This window comes from Nesoenas mayeri (genome assembly GCF_963082525.1).
Source record: "Nesoenas mayeri genome assembly, chromosome: 13".
NCBI lineage: Eukaryota > Metazoa > Chordata > Aves > Columbiformes > Columbidae > Nesoenas > Nesoenas mayeri.
The window spans coordinates 16,167,168-16,189,028 of NC_137550.1; the positions used below are offsets into that span (position 1 = coordinate 16,167,168).

Genomic DNA, 21,861 nt, shown 5'->3' on the forward strand with positions numbered 1-21,861 from the left:
CAAAGAGGTTTTCTTCAAAAGCTGCTTCAGTTTAGTGTGTCATTTTATATATACACTAAGAGAAAGACATCTGTAAACATTTCTAAAGCATAATGCAAAGGAACTAGCTACGTTATTATCTATTCTAAGCACATGGTTCAACATTTGTTTATGCAAACCATATAATTGGAAACTCTGTCCATTTTCTGCCTGTGCTAAATATTCTGTGTATAAATACTTTTCATAGTAGATAAATAGGGTTTTTATTTAGGTCTTATCACCTTCATATTACATATTCATTGATTTCTAAACTGCCTTAAACAGCTCTGTAGATGTGAAACATTATGAATTCAGTTTTGGCACCTTGGTATTAAATTTGCATATCAGGTCACGCACCGCTTGACATACATGCAAAATTGCACTGCGGCTATTTTATTACAACCCACAAAAGATATTCAGAAACTGCATGCAGCATCAAAATAAATTAAAATGAATAAAAGACCCAATAGTGAGCCACTTTTTTTTTTATTGTTTAGTAGTGCCTAAAGCCATTTATATGTTCTAGCCAATAAGCAAAAGTTAGACTAAAACAATTTTTAGTCTTTCTGTTATTATATTTTAATTGTAGGGGTAAATATATTTCTTTGTCCCTTTACCAATGGTATCCTACTTAAGGCTTAAATTCTTTGAAATTGTAAGCTACAAAAAGCAATGTATATGGATCACTGGCAAGTCTTCATGTTTGTGTATGTCAGAATGTACACAGACACCATGTATCAAAAGTCAGAGATACAAAGCAATATATTTGTCTGGTTGCTTTTGTATTTGAAATGTATTTGTAACTTACTGTGTACACCAAGACCAAAGTTAAAGGTGCATCAGTCAATGCTGCTCAGATATCACAGTGGCCTCAAAATATACCAACTAACTACATTATGTGATTTGGCTGCAAATTACCCTCGTTACATTCTGTAAGCTGTAGCAAAGACATTTGAGAATTAAGTAGTAGGGGACACATTTTCCAATTGCTCCTCACTAAGGCTCCATTTCACCGTCTACGACATTTCCGGATAAATAATCTGGCATTTCCATCCACTTATTCCGAGGCCATGCTCACTTGGCCACTGAGGTACCTCATCATGCCTGCAAACCGGGCCCAGGTGTCCTGCAGGCTCCCAGGAGGGCAGAACGTGCCCACGAGGCGGCTGCGCCAGCAGGTGCAGGTGCAGAGAGCCCGGCAGAGCGGGGCTGCCTGGCCCAGCCCCACAACAGATGGGAGGCATGAGGCTGGAAGGAGTTCCCCAAGAGCCAGCCCAACACCACGGTTGCTTTTATCACCCTTTGAAAAGCCACAGTTCCTGTCCACATAGGAGGAAGTAGTAAAAGCGTAACCTCACTCTGTTTTGTGTAACAAGTATCCTAGAGCAGAGGGATGAGGCTGTTTTCACAGAATCACAGAATATCAGGGATTGGAAGGGACCTCAAAAGATCATCTAATCCAATCCCCACACCAGAGCAGGAACACCCAGATGAGGTTACACAGGAAGGTGTCCAGGTGGGTTTTGAATGTCTCCATAGAAGGAGACTCTACAACCCCCCTGGGCAGCCTGGGCCAGGCTCTGTCACCCTCTCTGTGAAGAAGTTTCTTCTCATATTTAAGTGGAACCTCCTGTGTTCCAGTTTGCACCCACTGCCTCTTGTCACCAAGAAGAGCCTGGCTCCTTTCTCATGACACTCACCCTTTATATATCTGTAAACATTAATGAGGTCACCCCTCAGTCCCCTCTTCTCCAAGCTCAAGAGCCCCAGCTCCCTCAGCCTTTCCTCACACGGGAGATGCTCCACTCTTTGAGTTTTCCTCAAAAAGCCCCAAGCTCAGCCCCTGGGATCTGCTGCATCCCTACAGACCTGAAAGGGGTCAGGCAAAACATGCTCCAAGACCCACAGCTATGCACACACCATCACATCCCCCACTCATGCCAGGGTGCACCCGCAGAGGTGACTTTCCCCAGGTGTGTTGTATCCGACCACTAATGACCCTTATCCTTGGGAGATCCATTAGAAAAAAAAAAAACTGTGGCAGGTTAAGAGATACAGTAGTGCCTTCTAAATGACATATTCCATCAAATCAGGGCAACAGCCCAAACAAGAGAAATCCTGTAATTAACACCCAGCAAATTTGAGAGCACATTTTACTGAGTTGGTCTAATTCAAGCTCACATGAAAATCAGATGGCAGAAAAGCCAAATAAAGTCAGCAACCAACCTTCACCCACATAAACGAAGCAGGTGATGCTTGCAGTATTTGCTCTTGGGCCCTCAACCAAAACTTCTGGCTTCTAAGTTTGCTCCGTATTTTCTTAAACCATCACAAGAGGAACCTGAACCTCTACACTCCTCAAGGAAAACACTCGCTGAACTCAGGGGAGAAGAATTAGAGCCTCATCTGTGGTAGCTGGCAGAGGTAGACAGACCTCTTAAGAAACCTGCATGACTGCAACGAAAATCTAAGCTAATCAGGACCACTATCATTATAGCAGAAACCTTAAAAAATCAACATAATATAACAAATTGGTTCAAAGCATTACTACAGACCACCATGCTAAATTCCCACATCCTTAGCAGTTTGTAAAAATGTTTAATTTATGTTTATGTATTCTTATTCAAAATGTTAGTTAACAGCCTGTAGGGACCTGGTAATAGGATCCTTTTTTCTTTTTTATGTTTATTAGCTACATTAATGACTGTTTCTGCAATTCTGCTACAAAGACTTGCGTTAATGAACGCCAATTAATTCTGAAATGATTTTAAACAAAGGGTGATGAGAATAACCAATCAACCGTGACAGTGTAAAGAGCAAGCAAGCTGCTGTGACCTAATTTTTCTGTGCTGATTCTTTGCTGTCAGAGAGCATTGTTATTCATCAAGAACACCTATAGATTTTGCATATACATACTACAATATTATAATTTTGGAAATGCTCTGTTCCTTTTCAACATGGGAAATTACTGCATTTAAACTACAGGTTTCAATAATACTGGCTCATAAACCGCAAATACCTCAGAGGTCAGATGCATCTCCATCAGCATTAAAACAACCTTACTAATTTCAGCTTCTTAAAATTCAAGACAGGAGGGCTGGCTCAAATGCTTAGAACATTTGGCCTTCCAGACAGAAATGTAACAAAGAACCGCGTCTCTGGTTCACACTGTTTAATTAGAGGCATAATATCCATCAATCTTTTTATTTGCCACAAAAATTAAATCTTTTAGCCATTTAATTCAATTCACAAGGATGTAAGTATAAAAGAACTCCTCGAAGCTGGCAACATGTTGAATGATTACGCTCCTGAAATAACACATATGTGTCAAATCTGACCTAAAAGGTAAATAGACTATGCAGGTAAGTATGACTTTTATGTGCCTATTAAGTGAACAAACATTCAAAAAGCCAGGCAACACTATTCTGAAATTAAACAAAATGAACTAAAATTGAGAAACGCCATTTGCATTTATAACTGGTCCCCACTCAGGGTATGTGTTTCCACTACAAGAGCCTTTCCAGTAAGAAAAAATAGATATTTTAAAGTTAAAATTTCTACACGTCACAGAGTGTTCAGGTTTCCAGCCACACTGGCGTCCCTCCTGAGTTTGTAATAGGTACTCCAAATACAGATCTCCAAAACTGTAAATCTTGGTAAAAGCTAAGTCAAGGTAGTCAAATTCCTTAAGCAAGGACCTTAAGCTTTGGTGCTGAAGCTGAGGTAACTGCTCCTTCCATTCCTTGCCTCAGGAAAAAGAGGAGCGCCATGTATATGGGAATTCTGCTCTCAGAGAGCCACACTTGGAAGGATTCTTCAGGTGTCCGCTAACCTACTTCAAATTCAAACCCGAGATCAGCATTTAGCCTCCTCTTTGAATAGGAGATGCTCTCACTTTCCCATGGGGATGTCTTTTATCCCTCAGAGAAGCACATCCTTGGAAAGAAAGGACAGGAAAAGAATGAGACAAGAAACTCTGGCATACAAATCCGCCCAGTTCTCTATATGCAGTACAGAGGCACTTCTTGTGACACAGAATGCAAAGGGTTGTACCAGCTCTACTGGGAGACTCCCATACTTATTGCAAGGGGTTTCACTTCAGTGAAGACAGAAGGCTGGATCCATGATGCCACAGAAGAACATAACGAGACAGGCTTTTGGCACAAATTGAGGCAATGTTTAGAAGACACCAACCCAACAAGACACTTGTTCCCTCCACGCACAGTAGATGCCAGCTGCTCCTGACCCAGGGCACCAGCCCATCCTCCCTCCAACAACCAACAAGCTATGTCCTGGACTTGTACCACCCTGGGAAACATTTTGGTGGCATGATATTAGGGTTTTGAGATCCACAGTATCAACATTCAGCAAATCAGGTTTTCCAGTGTCCATTACTGAAGTAACTCCGTATTATTGCTGACCGATTCATATTTATAATGATAAAAGATTTGCATTAACATCTAGCCCTCTGCAAAGGGTTTATTACTGAAATTCCAATTGAACCATAGCTGTTATGACCCTATTTTATAATGCACACATTTCAGGCACTTTTGTAAATGGTTTAAAAAAATGGAGCAGTTAAATTATGTTGCTAACATAATATGAATGTGTCATCACACCCTATCAAGCAATTTCACATCAAACAATGATGTGATATGGAATTTCGCTGTTATCATACAAAAGAAAGAACTTGGGGGGAAAAAAGTGCAGTACTAGAACAATGATGCCCTAACACCACTTTACGTTCAGTAACGCGGAGTATCTTTCAGCTACTAAAAAGTCTAATGGACAGATGAAATATAAAGATGGACTAAGATCTTATTAGTTCTCTTTTCCTTTGGTTTTCAAATATTAAATGGAAGGTCGCAAATTTACCACGTAATTTCAACCAGAAAAGCTACTGTGTGAACAACAGATATTTCGACCCTAAGGAAGCTTTATTTTCAAAATTCAGGCTTTTTATCAGCATATTTCTGTATGCATTATACCATTAAAAATGCTATATACAAAAAGGACAAAATGTCAGCCCTCGATGGAAATGAACTTACCACCCTTCAACATTCAACAATCAGACCTTGCTTAATTTAAATGTGTTAGATCATCACTCTATTATTCCTCCAGCTTTTCATAATGATTTCTAACATTGGCCAGACACTGCACACCTGGCTGGAAAATGTTTCTTTTTAAACAATGCAAGAATTAACCAATATGCAAACTCAAGAATTAAATTACATTTAGCTGCTGGCCATTGTTATTCCACACTACTTGCCCATCGAGGGAGCTATAGTGATCCGATTTAAACAGCACTCTTACAGAGCACTCTTCATTGCCCATGATTGTTGTGCAGAGTAAATTGGCTCATATCAGATTTGACTCTAATTTGGGTTTCAGAACAGTTAATTTGAACATAAACACCTACGGAAGGGCTGTTAACAAGAGGTGTCTGCACTGGAATTCTTGCCATAAATGTGCTGTTTAAATCCAGCAACAAGAGATCCTTATAGATAATATGTGCTTTCTAGCATGCCACTTGCAATGTTGTGCATGGCAGAAAACAACTTATCAGATATTTAACAATGTCAATATAAAAATAATATGGATAATAATATGGATGGACATAATGGATTCTTGCTACATGCATGCCAAGCAGAAGTGAATATGTTTCTTTTCAAAGACATAGCTACCTTGTGACTTCATCATCCCAGGATTAAATGTACCTTAGTCCTTTATTGTGGTATTTTGGTGTTTTAGCAAAGCATGTAGTGTTGAATTCTGCCCATAAGTTCGCAAGACATCCATGGAAATATCTAAAGGCTGAATTTCATCATCATTAGCTATTACATTAATATCATTAATGTCTTAAATCTTAATATCCTGGCTCATTAGCTTCGGTAAAAGACTATTAATATAAAAGGTGTATTTTAGCCAATCGACAGAATTTATAAAGGCTTTTTGTTTTAAAACAGTGTCTCTCTTGCAGGATTAGTGGTTCGTACAGACACTAAGTCATAATAATTCTATAATTAATAATGATAATATCATCTAACAATATAAATATAAGATCTATTACCACTTCAGCTCAGACAGGCTTAACTTAATTTTACTCTATCATAAATCAAACCTGTTATCCCTATCCCACCCCCAAAAGTACAACAGATTTACAAGGGGCTGAAGAGAATCTGTGGGTTTGTTGCTTTTGGACTTGTTTATTTTCAAACACAGACCAAGAAACAAATTATTCTAAGAAAGGCTTGGAAATTGGTCTTATAAGTAGCAATGCCGCCTACAGAAAGCAAAATTAAAAGTGTACAGAACATATCTCAACAATCAAGATACTCCAGTGGCCAAAGGCAGATTCCAGACATTTTGGCATCTCATCAGAAGTCTGGTCCCACAACGGGATCACAAACAAGTGGTACAGCACAGGCTGCTAAGCAGAAGTCGCACAGACAGACTCTTGGATAGGAGGGTCCATTGTGACAATGTTAAATAGATGTAAGTTAGTTCAGCTCATTGACAGTAAACCAGAGTCAGGACCTGCATTCTAAACCCACGTGTAAATTCTGCATGGTTATATACAGAAAATGCCATTGATCCTGATGGAATTGAGGCAAATCTCAAATACCATTTTGAGAATATTTCAGCTAAGCATCATTAGAGCATCAGATACAGACATTGCTCTGGCTCCAAACTCTGCCTGTGCAATTGGGGGGGGGGTCTGTTTTCTGTTGTTACGTTAAGAATGAAGAGTCAAAATACGCCCAGAGTTGTACATGAATGACTGGGAGTAGAAATGCATTTAAGAAATACATACTAGATGCATTATTAACTCAATTTTGTTTGAATATTACCCTTTTGCATCTTGCATTGAATTATTAACTGTATTTTTAAGTTCAGATGTATTTAAAATAATTAGCAATAGCAACATCAACATTTTATTTTACAATTAAAATATGTTCCTTACTGTTTTTCTTGTGTACTTGTTCATTTCTCCCCAGACATAAGTAATGTGTAGACAGATACATTGTTTATTTACGACCCCAGTGACAGTTAATGTGGCATATGTGCCTACAATGTTTGACAGATAAAATGACTTATTTACAGAAGCTTGGTTTATTATGTATGAATACTGAAGCAGCTATAGTATTTGGAAACTTCTCCATTTATTTTCCCAAGAGCTTGTTTCAGTGAAAGTTGTGGTGTTTTGAAGTGCTACATAAGAGCATAGTAAAAATACTCAGTCCAGTCCAATCTATAATGCAGTCGTCATCTGTATGTGCTAATTTCAGAGTGGTTCTTTCTGAATTTATTTTACAAGTTATGATTCAAACACTACTGAAGCCAATGATAAGTTTCCTATAAGCAACAGTGGGTTTGGAATTCAGTCCTTAAAAATAAAATATCTGCAGAAGATTAGGTTCATATCTGGGTCTCACTGTTTGGCACATTATGGAGCAGGTATAGATGTATGAGAGGAGGAAGAAAAACGGAGAACACTTCTCATCTATTAAACATAATTATAAAAGGCCAAAAATTGTTTGCATAGAAGCCAAAAATAAAAATTACTGACTTTGGATGGAACACAAATTGATCCTCCTGGAGAAAATCTATTCATTTTTCCTTTTTAGTAAATAAACTCAAAAGCTTAGACACCAGATTTTGAAACAATTACTTGTTTCTCTTTTACTTAAAGTCAAAGTGCAAGACTGATATGCTGTAGGGACTCTCTTTTTTTTCCCCTCAACAGTCTCCTTTACTCCATCTCCTATCCTTCAGTTTTGGAATGGTTCAGAACATTCCCATAAAAAGCTGCAGTGAGAGCAGCAGTGGTCGCTGCTTACTGCCTTGGGTCTGAACCTGCTGCCCACCAAGCGCAGGGCTTGTTGTGCAAGCTTGTTACGCAAGATGCTGCAATTTTAAGAGCCCAGTGTCAAAGGTAATCCCTACGGAGACTTGCGTAAGAGCCACATACAAAATGCCAGTGTTGGCTTCTCGTGGTTTTTTCTTTTTTTCTTTTTTTTTTTTTAATAAAAGCATCTCTAATTTTTTCCCCCCTTTTTTAAAGAGCAATCTCAAAAGAGCTGCATGCACATTTTGCTCGATTTTCAAGTGGCTTTCTACGCATTCTATGTAGTATGGACTTCTATACACACATGCTAACTCTAGCTGCCCAGGCCTTGAAACTTTTGGAACCCTTTAAGGACTATTTGTGCTGTCTGTTGTGGGCAGACTTGAGTTATCTCAGCCTGTGTTTCAGCGTGGAAAACAAAAAGTGCAAGACTGAGCTAAAGCTCTCAGCAGAGTTTATGAGCTCAGACACAGAGCTGTGGTAAATGCAGTCCTGTGGGTTTGGGTTGGTTTGTTGTTATTTTTGGTTTTTTCCCTTCCTCAGAGCAGAGAGAAAGCAATCATTCACAAAGGTAAACTCTTCCAAAATATCTGCTATATTCTTTGCCCAATGTGACACTCAATCCTAGGTGAGGCTTTGCTAGAAGGATGTTGGATATGCAAAGTCCAGCCACCGCCACTGCAAAAACACATGAAAAATGGTGGGAGAACTCATTTGAATACCTTCTCTTATACATAAACACAGAAGCTTTGGTTTCACACCTTATACACATGTACTATGATCACGTCAAGGTTTAAGAGCAGCTTGCTCACTCAAAGCTTCCTAACAGAAGATACCAGATTGTTTCTCAGGTACCAAACAGTTTACACTTTAAATATTGAGGCTCTTCTGTGACCACAGAGCACAGGTTGCATTGCTATCGCAGCCACAGCTATTTGCAACATGTGTCTGATGGTATAAAATAGGAAACTGGAGCTGGGCGGAAGTCTCTGATGTAAAAGCTCACCGGTGCAGTCACTGGCACACCCTGCAAACGGTGCAGACCAGCCACAGGAAGAGGCTGAGACAGTTGAGAAGTCAGGCAAGGGAATAGCCCCCAGGTTTTCCATTGTCCAGGTGGGCACTCCTGCTGCGATCGCCTCTGGGCAGGCAGAGCCCAGCAGCCTACACACGGGGGAGTACCTGCCTTGTTCCTCCCTTGCACTTTTCCCCTTCTCAGGCCCTTTATCTTTCTGTAACATCCACTAAACCATGCACCGATGCCTTAATTTTTCTGCTCTTCTACCTAGGGAGTGCAGTGTCTTCCTCTCCACACAGCTCTGCTCCCTACACCATGGGCAACACACTAAACTTTTCTGCTTTCTTCCTCTGGCTACCCCAGTAGAGACCTGCACCCTTCCCCACGGCGGGGAGCTGGTCAGTGCTGGGAGCCATGGGACACCGGCACTGTGGACAAAGCTGATGTCGCTTCGTTTCAAGACGGACTAAGTGTGAAAGTAGCTGTGGGAACAAAGAGGAATTTAAGAAGTATTTGTATGCTCCCACTCAGCAAGAGACAAACAAGCAATGCCAGTAAACTTAAGCACCGAACAGAACAGAGAGCGTTCAGCTAAAAACTAATTCCCTTGGGTCTCACTTTTGGAGGGAGGACCAGAAACTACAATTGCTAGGGCCTGTGATATTTGTCTGTGTTCAGGGTCAAAATCAGAAACCAGATGCAGTGAAGTTCTCCACGTGGCTTTATGTCACAGGAGAGGAGGCCACAAAATATGTAATTCCTTTCCACTTTTGTCATGCGTAACCTATTGTGAAACCACACCACTGTGCCAGCGAAAGCCTTTTCAGCCTATTTTGCAAATGTGGGTGTAGATCTAAGTGATTATATGACTACATACTGCTTATCTACAGTTTTACATCTGGATTCGTACATATGCACAAAGAAGACAAACCGATGATACCACTGCCAGAAAAATAATCATCTATGAAGTCCACAAAAGCTCAAGTTCACAAACAGTGCAGAACTCAACTTTATTTCCAGTACTTTGAAGAAGCAGGTACCTGCAGAACAGCAAATAAGATAAGATCTGCAAGAACCCCCAAAACAAGAAAGGTTCTGGTTCTGGAGAAGCCCAGACAGAGGCTGCAGCAGTTGGCAGTTCAGGTAATGCACCCTCAGCACATTTTAGGTGTCCCTCACGTTCTCTGCCACAGGCTGGAGCTCATGCCTTCAGTTCCAGCTGCTCTTGGTTGAGTCTCCTGGTTTACCAACACAAACTGCCACATTTTTAATTGCAGATTTGCCTTCAGCCTGGGCTCCAAGTGCACTGGTGAAAGCAAACCTGTTTCTGCCCCTCTGCCCAGCTGTGCCACCACTCTGCCTGGGACAGGCACAGAACTAACCTCACTCTGCTCTACTGCCACAGGCTTGGGGTCTCTCTGGAATTCTCTCTCCATCTCCACCATTACAACAAAATACCACCGGTAATCCTGGAGAGTGCCAAGTAAATACTCTTGCCATTATACGCAGGTTTGCTATCATTAGGGAGTTATGTTCAAGCAAACTTTTTATTAAGGGCATACCACAGAAATAGCATCTCTTCTTTCTGCCTCTGGCTGTTGACTTTAAAGCTGGAAATTCCACCCAGTAAGGATTTCTGACAGCACCAAAGTCCAAGGCAGCTTGCAGTAAAGCACTAGACTCTGTTGAAATAGTTTAAAGCTCAGCTCACTGGAATCACATCTTTACTCACCATGCAATGCCTCATGTTAGCTAATGGGAAAAAGAATGAAATATAGGGCCTGTGCATAGTCAGGATCCCAAGTAAACTTGGCCTTGTTAAAGAACAATCCTTACAATGGTTTATCTGTGAACAATATTTCCTATGTATTTGACACAAATAGCCTTTTTTTCAGCATCAGAGCTGCACGTCTTCTTATTCCAGCTATTTGTTCTTGAACAAACATATTTATTGTGGCTAATGAAAGGGGAAATCCCTCTCTCTGTTCATGCCTTTGTTCCTTTCTGTCCTTCAGTGACCTGACACACGCTTCGCCCTAGAAACCAAAATGATTGGAGCAGCCAAGAACATGGAGAATTGTTCTGGGCTCCCACTTTGGAAACCACATTCAAGATTTGTTATAGAAAAACTCCCACACTGGGCTGTTTAAATCAGCTCCCTCCTAAGCTGCTAAGTTATGGAAGTTGCCTCTGTCACTTACAGAAGTTTTACCTTCTCAAAGAGCTAGACTTTGGCTGTCCCTGTAGAGGTGCAGCCCATGGTGAGAAGGCAAAGTCTTCTCTGTTCTTGCCACCTACTCACATAGTTGTTCACAGCTCTTACAGTCAAGCTATAGAAGTCAGTCACCCTTTCTATGACAACATGACAGTTAATTTTATCCCGGGTCACTACCCATCCCAGTGTCAGAGAATTAAGCTGTATCAACATTGGTAAGAAGCTCAACACAACAGGAGTCAATCTGTGGAGAGGAAAAGTTGATGCCAAGAAGCCAGTGAACACAGTGTGTGTGTCTTAGGGGACAGGAGGTGACAAAAGGGGCTGCGTGGCACTAGTCTGGCTTCTCCTGAGCAGCAGAGAGGACCTGGAGCATGTTAGGGGCATCCCTGCATAGCTTCCCACTGAATGAACCAAGGAGCATCACTGGGAGAAGATCAGATTTGTTTCCAAAGTGTGCTCATAAGATAAACTAAAATGCTCACAGAAATGCACCTTTTTTCTTTCTAGCACCCAGCCCTTGTAACCAAGCAAAGTCAATAGTAATATGATCTAGCTGAACATCTGAAATCTGCTTGCTTCTCTGGAGTCTTCATTATAGTTAAAACATTGGTTCTGAAAAGATGGGATGAGAATTATAAATAAATAGGCCATCTCTCACAATATCTGATACTTGGGACTAGAGAGTTAAAGTATGTCAAATACTAATAAAAGCATTATTATAAAAATAAATCAAATATACTCAATATATCAAAGTATATTAAAAACTGTAGCAAATCATTTTCTTGATGAAATGCAGGTGCAGTTACATCTTAATAAAATGTGTTTATGAAAACAGCATTTGCAAATTTTAATTTTTCTTCTCCTCTGAAGAGCAATAATTCTCTATATCCCTGCTAGTCCTAAATAAGTCTTATTCAGACTGATCATTTATGGCCCAATTTTGCTGCTCCTATTCAAAATCAGAAAGCCTGAGTCCTCATGTGGAATTAGTGGGATTACTTGCACAGCAATGCCAACATCAAAGGGTAAGACAAGTCCAATCTGGCTGTATTTTGCAATCACATCTCCTTAGAGAAGGGTCTGCTCCTCAGTCTGATCTATTTTGTTTCTTTGGAGTACAGCAGATTGGGTATTTTATGTTTTAAGGAACTGGCAAGAACTAGTTTATCATTACATGGAGGGGAAAAAGCAATAGTAGTTGTAAGCACAAATTTAGTGGGATTTACATGTATTTCTTTGTATACATATGCAGCCCCACCTCCATTCTGCTCTGAACAGTCATTTTCTATCTGGTGGTGGAAGAAATAATTTGTGACAATGAAAAACTGTCAGCTGTTGGCACAGACAGTCATTGTCAGTCAATGAGAGTCCCGTCATCGGCTTTTTGTGACTCCACAGATCTTAGGAAACTTTAATGGTAAAGTTTTGCTTTCAGAAATACTGACAAAGCCCTAAACCCCCAATTTCCAAACTCGGATCTGCAAACCATTTGTGGTCCATGACACCACAGTGCGTGGTCCTCACCATAAAACCATGTTAAATGGTGACCTTTGTGATGATGGTATTGTGCAGAAAATGATGTGGTTGCTAGAATAATTGCTTTGAATAAAAATTACTCTTTTTAATATTTCCCTAGCTAAATTTATGCCATATTTCATGTCAATGTGTAACTGCGTGTGTTGATGGGAATGGAAGATGTTACAATCTCTCCTTCTTCCCAATGTAGAACATACCGCAAAGTTTTACTTCACAAGGAAGCTGCTTAGGAAAGCTACACCTGGATGTAAAGAGAGGTTCAAAATTGAGCTAATTAAAGGGTCACTGGCATGTGCTAGTTGAAATTATATATTTTCTGAGATGCTTTTAGTTTCTGATGACATGGAAGTTGGGCTTTGTTGACATCAAAAAAGATTAAACCCCACAGACATAGGTTACTGACCAGGACGTGAAGCCATCATTCAGGTAAACTCTAATCAAATCCAAATCCTGACTCCTCCAAGTGATCTTTATGGTTTTCTCAGTTTACAAGGGGTACATGTCAGCATTTTAACATGTTTAACAATGCATTATCTCAATGTTTATATTTAAAATACCAGCAAATGTAAATGAGTGCCTGGATATTTACAAACAGCGGCAGTAATTGCCAGCTTGTCTTGTGGATTTAAGTGTCACAGCTTGCAGCTCAGTGAAATATAACCCAACGAGTTTACACATCTGGGGAATATAACAATGGGAAATTATTCTGAGGAAACATGCAAGGGAAAGCAGCATGTATTAACTGAAATATGTTTAGACTGGCAGTATTAATTGGCAGTATTAATGGGGATTGAGGCTTACACCTACGATCACTGGACTCCTCTTAGAGATCTTGGTAAATCCAAGCAAAACCAGGCTCATTAGCCTGGAAAATGACTGAATCTTTACTTACTTTGCCTCTTCTTCCCTCTGCTCCCCCAACCTTTTCTTTACACACAATGTTATTTTACAAATGGCTACTTGAACAGCAACCACAGGAAAAAATAAGATCAACGCCTACCTTGTTTTTAAGTTCCCCACACGGGATGCGCACACAACCATCCCCACCAATGCGACTGTGGGAGATCAACCTCAGGATGCAGCTTCAGGAAACCTCTTGGAGATGGTTTCTACACATTCTTTTGTCATGGAAAAAAATGATCATTCCCTCCCTAGGAAGAAAAATGGGTCCTCCCTCATCTGCGAACCAAGCATGGCCTCCATCCTCAGGCATGAGGTGTCCATAACGCTACCACAGATATCTCTACTTTCTTTCTGTGTGTTAATTTAAGAGTATGAATACACCCATTTGTCCAGTCTCATTTACATACTTAACTAAATTTATGCTATTCTGCTGCTCTCAAGTCTCAGCATGAGGGAATAGGAAACAAACTTCACAGTGACCCAGAAGGAACAGAACGGCAACAGTGAATTCTTCTATTCACAACAGGAAACCTGGTGTTGGTACTCGCTACATCATCCTGACTTTCAAAGGAGAAATTTTAAAACTTCCTTTGGCTTGAGATGAAACTCTTGGCATTTTTTAAACTGTTTTTCTCTCACTTTATTATATGAGGGAATGATTTAATGTTTCTTTTAAAATGTGAAATGGGATCACTCTCTCTACCATAACGAAAGCCTGTTCTAGATTGTTTTATTACACAATTTTTAAATGCACATTGCCATAGCACTTCATAGGAGTGTATTTACATTTACCTTTCTAAAACACAAAGTATATTATGTTGCAATTAAAACCCCACAAACTCAATCTGATATTCCATCACTAATTTATTCCCAAGCCAATATGTATTTTAATGTTCCAAACCGTTGCTAATTAACACGTGGAAATATTTTAACATGGATTTTGATTAATTCCATTTAACAGTCTAACCAGTACTAAAACATATGTGGTGTGTCATTTCTTTCTTTTGAGGAAGGCATTGGCATTAAATCTTTCAATCTTCTCGAGCACCAAATGCTAATTTCAGGAAGATTAAATAACAGACTGCGGCTACAGTTTCCTTTCTTTACTTCCCAGAAGGTGAAATGAACATATTTATGTAGGAGGAATTTCTTTGCTGCACAAGCCAAAATACAGAAATTAGATTCCCCCCCCCAACTTTGCTAATACACTAGCAATCGTTTGCCAACTAAATAACTTTAGCCTATATCTGCAGTTCATGGAGAGTTGCCAAGTTATATGTTCAACTTTCACTTTTTTTTTTATTAAAGTATTCCCATATGATGTTTTCACCTGCAGCTCCTAAATGCTTTTCCACACTTGAATCAGACTCTACTGGCTTGTAGTGGGGTGGCTCTGGCCATAAAGCCAGAAACACTCATGTAAGACCCTCCTCTGATTTTCACACTTTGAAAGTACGTTATAAATACGATTCATATGGTATTACCCTAATAGTTTAAAATCTGACTATCATTCTGCATCTCAGCAAACTAAGCATGCAAAATACCCAGAGGTACGCAGGCGAGTAAGCATCTTACACATGTAAAAATGCAAGCACACAGAGCAGGAGGTGGCTGCCTTCTGGATCACAAGTTAATTGCTTGCATATCATACACAGCTTTTCACAAGATGGAATTAAATGAGCTTAAGAAGTTACACTCTTGTGATTTCCCTAAGAAAGCCGACCACACCTGAGTATTGTAGCTTTTCTTTTCCCTATGGCGAGTCCAGTTTCCCTGTTCTCACTTCCAGTGTCCATCCCCTGCTTCATGGTCACCACATTCCTCCTGAAAGCTGAAGCACTGTCTATTCAGATCACACCTACATCTCCTTCTTGTCTAGTACATCTCTGTGGCATAAGTAACCTCTTATTTCTTCCCTAGGCCTTATTTTTCTTCTTGCAATATTCTTTGTAAATCTCCATTCAGTTTGACAATCCCTCCTCCTCTACCTTTCACTGCCGTATTTCAGCCTCAACTGCTAACATAGCATCTGAACAGTGGTTTATCTTCAGTTTTCCATTACCTCCACAATAGCTAATCACACTGTCTGCACCATTCAGCTGCCTGGATTCCTGGCATTTGCAGGAGGGCTTTCCAGTTGTTTCCTACTGATCTACACCTACCAGATAAAGCAAAGTCCAGTTTTTCTGCTTGACTACCATTTTCATCAGGATTAGAACTTTCTTCTCTGAGTCTACATTTACACACACTGATTTTCTTGTATTTATGCCTCTTTTTATACATTTTACTGGTGTGTGTGTTAGGTGTAATGTTTTCACCATATTCACTAAATGAGCGGCCCAGAGAGAAAGTCAACTGCAGCTCCTAGCAATGGTCCCCACTCCTGTTTGAGAAGCAGAGAATGTCCTGAGAAGCCTCAGGTTCAGTCCCAGTGGAGATTCACATCAGCTGTCATTGCCCCTGCAAAAATGTATGCATACTGTCTTGCCCGTACTTTGTCTTCTGTGTTCTCAGACTATTTAAAACCTTAATTCCTGTGCTCTCCACAAAGAAAAGAATAGTAGAATTTATGAAAAAAATATCTAAAAGGGCAGTGACAGTAAATAGCTTTGTGTTACTTTAAAGGTTTGCATCAGATAAAATAATACTTAACACAGCTGACGGTAAAGTTTACAAATAGTCATTCATTCTAGCACAGAAAGCTAAATGCTGATCCCCAAATACCTGCCAGTCTTGTTCTCAGTAAGTAGCACACATGCTGTTCACTCGAGGGCTGATCACAGCCCAGAGTGAAAACACACATCATAAAAAATTCAAATACCTGAAAATGGCATTTTTCTCATCTTTTCTTATATGAATATTCTTTGTTTCACAGTTCATAGAGAAGATATTTATTAGAGCAGGTCACGTTCCAGAACAGTATCAAAAAACAGTGCAAACACTCCAACTTGGTAATACCTGCTGGACTGGTCAACCCCCTTGTCAGCTGACATCAAGATCCAAGAGCATCCTTCCTCATGCATTTGCACGCCAGATGGATGGAAACAAGATGCTGAAGAATTAGCTCTACCAGCTCCTAGTCATTATTCAAAACTACAATGCCAGCCAATGTGAAGATAACACGAGACTTAACACTGGTTTTATACGGCTTATGACATTTTCTTTATATTAATGGGAGGAAGCAGAAAATATATATTTTAGTTATGGAAAAGCAGCTACAATAACACTTTTCTATCAGATATCCGAACAATATTCCTCTAAAGGCGAAGAGCAAGTATAATAACCCCCTTTTTTAGATGCACCAAGGTGCTGAGGACCACTCATCAAAATGAGAAACAGGACTGACAGATTTCTGCCTTCTGTTTGACTCAAAAACCTCTATAAATTAACTGGGCTATAATGACTTTGAGAAGTTACAAAGTAACTGTCCCACAGTCACACACCAAATCTATTGGCAGGGTCATGAATACACCCTCCAGTCCCCCTGCAGCCAGTAACAGATGCCTCTACATCTTTGCTCAAGCTCACCAAATCCTACTACAGCTCTCTCCAAAAACTTTACAGTCATTTTACTTTGCGACATTTTGTATGACACCATTTGAATAACAGTATTTCTTACACTTGTACCAATATCAAACCACCTCTAAGGGGTTACTTTGGCAATAGGAATTTCAAAACGTTTAAAAAAATCCCTGCTTTTCAAAGCACCATGAAACTGACTGACCGCTGACAAATACACAATGGGAAAGCAGATGTCTAACCTTTCCTTCCCCAAATCAAATATACATGGTCAGTTCTTTTAACTACACCTATTAAAGTGACTTAATTATAGTGCCCTTTTCTGCAGTTTGATGAAATGCAAAGTTCCCATTGGTCACAGTGGTTGAAAAATCAGGCCCTCAATATGCTTATTTAGGTTTGGTTTAAAATAGGAAAGCTGTCCTCTTGCTATCCCTGCAAAATACTAATAGTTTGTTCTAGCAATTGTCCAACCAATCAGACAGTAGCCTTAAAAGGGCCACAATAAGAGGTCTTCAGTCGAGTGGTGTCATATGGTGTTCATTTAGAAGTATCACAAGAACATTACTTCTCACAGTATTTACAAATGAAAAACATATGCCTGTAACCTGTAATACTACAAGAAATACTGCTCTTTGGGTTTGTTTCTGGCCTTAGACTTTTGAAATATGAACCAAGCAAAGGGATTTCAGCTTAATGCATGATTCAGTCCATTCTTCTTCAGAGCTCACAGTCTGGGGGACACTTAAAGCTTGCATCTGAAAAAAGTGATTTGCCCGCAGCTATGGTAATGTACTAGAGTTGGCAACACAGAGTAGCACGTATATCAAAAAGGTGTAGGCGTGGTTAAGGACAGCTACTTTCCATTCAATTAAAAAGCAAAAAAATTAAACTGGCTTTGGTTCCTATAAAAACTACTATAAGTCATATATAAGCCTCTTGCATTTACTATTTAGGTTCAATCAATATGGTTATCTACCTGTCAATTTTTCTTGCTCTTTAATGCAGAAAGTGAGCAGCCTTGTTTACAGCTAGCTCGGAAAGTACTAAGCTAATCAATACACACAGTGATAACAGAATGATTTGAAACACGTAACAGAAGCTTATCACTTTGCAGTATACTGAACCCGTCAAAATATTTTCCTAGAAGTCAAGTCAAAATAGAAGTTCTCCATTTTTCATTACTTAAGTGGGCGGTGACATAGATATTGTAGGCCTTTTGGATTTGTTCCTAGCTTTGTATTTTTCATAAGATTTGGTACATGAGCATTTGCTACTTTGTAGGAACATGAGGACAACTTTGCAGTGAGGTTCAGAAACTCTGCCTTGAGAATCAAACATTATCTCACTTGCCCTTGATATCCTGTCCCTAAACATTTATTGGAAATCTATGCATTGTTCTGGAGAACTGCACATGAAATTTTCCAGGAACACCTCTTCTGATGTTCCCATAGACCTTAAAACCCTCTGCTTTACCCGGTACTCTCGGTAATTTGTGTTCAAGCCCAGTCTGAAAAGTACAGGCTTTCCCTCAGCTATCTCCTGCTGAGTTAGTCAATTTGAAATAATTTGTAAGCATCTGAGTCCTAGAGGTTTAAATATACATACATGAATCAATATGCTGGATTTTAAAGCAGCAGAGAGAAGATCAGCTGTTATTGTGGTCTCTAACCTCTACTTTTTTGAAGAAATGCATAGGATTTAACGATGCAGTTCTCTGAGTGGTAACAATCATCTGCCATCATGCAATTTAAGTAGGAGGAATTCCACATAATACAAAAGCTCCTTGCTACGTTCCAGGCTTGCCACAGCTTACCAAATGTTAAATGCAAGCTCAAAATTAATATATACATGTATGTAAGTATGTATGTAAATACAGACTAAAGAGACGTGAGTTAATACGAAAGGAATGGGAAATAACGTTTACGGCTTGAGGTTTTCCATCAATTTTTCTATCAGTCTCAGCTCCAGGGCCAGGCCATATCTAAAAGTCTGTTATGATTTTTCTCGTAGAAATGGCCATGCATGGTGCAGACAGGTCTGAGCGAGCTCTGGGTACGTGAGTCAAGGTCTGGAAATCACACCCCCCCATCCAGGGCTGGGATTAGCCCACAGGTGCATTAAGTGCTGCTAACACCACATCCTGGCCCAGCCTGGGAAGTCTGTGTAAACTTACCACAAATCTCTTCCAAACTCAGAAATCACTAAACCGCAATACATTGCACAGTGGAGACATGCCAGCAGCAAGGCATTAACAACCTTGTCCACTCCGGAGGAGCTGAAAGATGGATGGGCACCTCTGAGGGCAGAATTGGGCCCAGAGAACAAGTGAAGATTTTTAGAGCAACACCTCAAGTGACACAAATTATGTTGTAAAATTGATCACTTCCTTATACATGGCAGAATGCTTCCAGGGCACTCAACATCCTATTCCATTAAGCCATGATAAATGAGATCATATTTCCACATCAGTCTGAACTCATCTTCTAAATCTGCTTGTTCAAATATTTGGTTACTTATTCTTCCCCCTCCCCCTGCTTAAGACAGCAAAAACTCTTTTTCTTGTCCAACTTGACATGTCCTAATAGAAGCCATTATTGCAGGTTCAGCACCTAGGGACTTTATTTTTTCACAGAATTCGTCGTCTTAAGGGCACACAGAATTCTGAGAGAAGTCGCCGAAAAACTTTTGGTGTGCAATCTCTGTGTGTACACTTAGCAGCTTGAAAAAATGGACTCAAAGATACAGGAGAGCCACAGAACAAATAACAGAGAAACACCCCAAAAAGTAACTCCCCTACTGCTAGTTTGAAGAAGATCACCAGCTGGAACAGCGTCAGGATGGAAAACCATGGAGCAGGAGCAAAATTGTTTCCAGCGGATCGCTATGGCTCGAGGTGGCTGGGGAAGGTTCATAAATTGATAAGCACCACCGAACGATCATAAGCCTCCACATCAATTGTATAAAGATTACAACAGAGCCACTCGCTGCAGTCATTCTGCAAAGGTTATGGGTTTCACAGGTGTGCACTGTCAGTTCTGATTAAGCTTAAACTAAACCAGTTATCTATAACATTGGATTGGAAGGAGTTTTATTGCTGAACGCAGGGTAAATCAAATTCAGGATACACATCTGTGGAAAAAACACAGAAGGCCAAAGTTCACAGTTCTGACACAACTGAAAAAAATCCAACCCTCCAAAGTCAGGAGGAGATTTGCCTGTGAGAGATCCATCAGTCCAGCTATTGTCACATATTCTGTATTGGATGGGAAAGTTATTAGTCACCTTAACACAGCTTTGGGTTTTCTTTCCCGCTTCAAATTATTGTTCGCTCTTACAACACAGACTGTTTTAAGATTATTATCTGCATTCATTTCTAGAGTGCCTAGAGTTTACCATTTATCTGATCATAAATGAAATTAATTATACACCTATACTTGTCACTGCACAGGATATAAACTAAAGCAGCTATAGCAACAAATGTAATTTTTCATCTGTGTAATTCTTCACAATGTAATTTTTCATCTGAGCGACTGGGAATCTTTCCAAAAATAACTGTTCACATCAGAGGTTCCTCGAGCCACTCAAAAAAGACTGTGGGTAAAATTCTGCACCCAAAAAACACTGCTAACAACTCAATTGCTTTTAACAGTGCCAGGATTTCACTCAAAAATTAAAGAAAGAAAAAACACATACTGAAGAGTTGATACAAGTTGCAAAAGGTACATTCTGTTTCCAAAAATACTTCATATTAATGCTGCACTTTAAAGTGCCCCTATTGACTCATAGTGCTAATAGATGGCAAAAGGGAAAAAAAAATGTATTTGCTTTTGCAACATCATTATTTCCTTTGTATGCAATTATTTACTCGCCAAACAACGCTAGTGACAAATCGCAACAGACTATGAAGCCATCTACATCGGCAGATTTTTAACCTAAGGTAAAAATAAACAGAAACATCTGTAAAGTAATCTTGTACAAAGCTACGTTTATTAACAAATACATTTTCTAATAAAACACCATCTGCAAGCAACCCTCAGCTTGCACTTGATATAAATAGGCCTTTTACTGTTTTCAGATGCCGTTCCCAGAAAATTATTCCAAGCTCTACTGCAAAACACATCAGTCTTTGTTGCTGCCTGGAATGTTAATAAATAACATCAAGTTTTTAAATAGTCAAACAAATTATTGGCTTGAAACAATTATTCCAGTAGAAAAAGCTGACCTTTTGCAATAAAGTGGTTTAAGAATGCATCGTTCCTCCTTCCTAGTATAAAAATATTACCAAGCGAGGAAATATTTTTTTGGGGAAAACAGAAAACTATGAAAAACCCATATTGCAATTCTGCTCATATGTATGCTATAAACCTACCTTGCAAAGGTTACTGCTTTAGAGAAACTCAGAATAAGAGAAAAAAAATATATATACAGAGTATAAATACTTCAGTTGGTATCCTTATTATACATCTGCACTTGGAATGGACACAACTATGAACCAACTGAAGTGTTCCTCACAGGACTACAGTACTGACCAGCAGTGCAAAATTCACCAGCTTAAACTGTTGGTAGCAGATATTGGGACCGAATCCCGCTATTAAGAGCACTTCAATATGCATAAAAGCTTTAATGGGACACATTTTCATACGCATTACCTAGAATTTAAGTCGCATAAATTCCATTAAAAGCAATAGGACTTTAGCAAATTCTGCAAATAAACTCCCCACTGGTGGAACTATTTAGTATCACTGAAATTTAAACACTCTGTTTTGGTCCTTAGCATTTGAAACAGCAATCTTTCAA

The 21,861-nt window shown here is 39.6% G+C and overlaps 1 protein-coding gene across 1 annotated transcript in view; it reads right to left on the minus strand.

Moving 5' to 3' along the window:
* AFF2 (ALF transcription elongation factor 2) overlaps positions 1-21,861 on the minus strand; it is a gene marked incomplete at its 3' end in the record, with an annotated part of 325,091 nt that overhangs the window by 210,696 nt on the left and 92,534 nt on the right. The gene's annotated exons all lie outside the window — the stretch shown is intronic.